We start from the raw sequence: 1,291 nt of genomic DNA, 5'->3' as shown, positions 1-1,291 counted from the left end.
GGCATCTTCCCCCTCTCTCTATCATTTAAAGTGCTGGCTATTTGCCCTACTTAGGTTTGTAGCTTAGCAATGGTTTGAGAATAAGAATGAAACAATTGAGTGTTCGCCTCTAGAGTGCCTAGAGCGGTCAAAACTTTTTCTTCAAAAGCGGGACTTCTAGAATTTCCTTGAGAATAAGATAGTTGATTAGGAAAATGAGAATTAGAAAATTGATAACCATAGGATTGAAATGATGATCTAAAACCTTGGGACCCTTTGCTTTGCATCGGAGGTGGAACATATTTCCCTTGAAAATCACCTTGGGGAGGGTTTGAGCCTTCCCCTTGGCTTTTCCAAGAAAAGTTTGGATGGTTCCTCCAACTAGGATTGTAATGATTTCCATAGGGATTATTCCCTTGATTAGCAAAAATAGCATTGGCTTGCTCATGGTTGTCATTTTGCACATGTCCATGGGGACAATTGGAAGTAGAATGCAACACACTAGAACAAGTCATACATGATTCATTAGATGCACAATGATGAAAATGATTAGGGGCGGAAGACATTTGATTAGCCGAGTTTTGGTTAATCAATAATTGATCAAATCTTTGAGATAAGGATTTCATCTCGACGGCTATATCATTGGAGTTGTCAACCTGATACAAGCCAACATTCTTCATTCCTCCTAGATTTCTACCAGTTTTAGAAGATAAGGACCTATGCATGGAATTTTGACTCATACTTTCATACAATTGTCACACATCATTTTCATGCTTGTTAAGATAAGAACCACCCATGGATACATCAACCATACCTTTGTGATTATCCGGTAAACTTTCAAAGAAAGATTGAACTAGTTGCCACTTAGGTATGTCATGATGTGGGCATTTTCTTAGCAAATCATTAAACCTTTCCTATGCCTCATGAAACATTTCCCCATCCCCTTGAGAAAATTCTCTAATTGAAGTTCTCATGGCATTGGGCTTAGAAACCGGATAGTACATTTTCAAGAACTCTTGTTGCATTTTCGCCCAAGAAGTTATCGAAAAAGGCCTAAGATTGTTGAACCAATATTTTGCCTTGTCTTTATAGGTAAAAGTAAAAAGTTTAAGCCTTAACACTTCTTCCGGTATGTTCGTGTATTTCACGGTGGAACATACTTCAAGAAACTCATCTAAATGCTTATAAGGTTCTTCACTAGGAAGTCCATGGTAGTTTGGAAGCATTTGAATAGTTTGTGGTTTAATTTTATAGTCATGTGCTCTAAATGGAAGCAATTGAATGTAAATAGGTGCATTGTATTCATTAGGCA

The 1,291-nt window shown here is 37.4% G+C and overlaps 1 pseudogene; it reads left to right on the top strand.

Moving 5' to 3' along the window:
• The first annotated feature begins 849 nt into the window (after positions 1–849).
• Positions 850–948, top strand: LOC132297772 (small nucleolar RNA R71; annotated as a pseudogene).
• Positions 949–1,291: the final 343 nt, after the last annotated feature.

The sequence above is a fragment of the Cornus florida genome, unplaced genomic scaffold, assembly GCF_030987335.1.
Source record: "Cornus florida cultivar Cherokee Brave unplaced genomic scaffold, ASM3098733v1 CherokeeBrave_3.0.0_Hap2_Chr02, whole genome shotgun sequence".
Taxonomy (NCBI): Eukaryota; Viridiplantae; Streptophyta; class Magnoliopsida; order Cornales; family Cornaceae; genus Cornus; species Cornus florida.
This window is presented reverse-complemented; position numbering and strand designations above follow the sequence as displayed.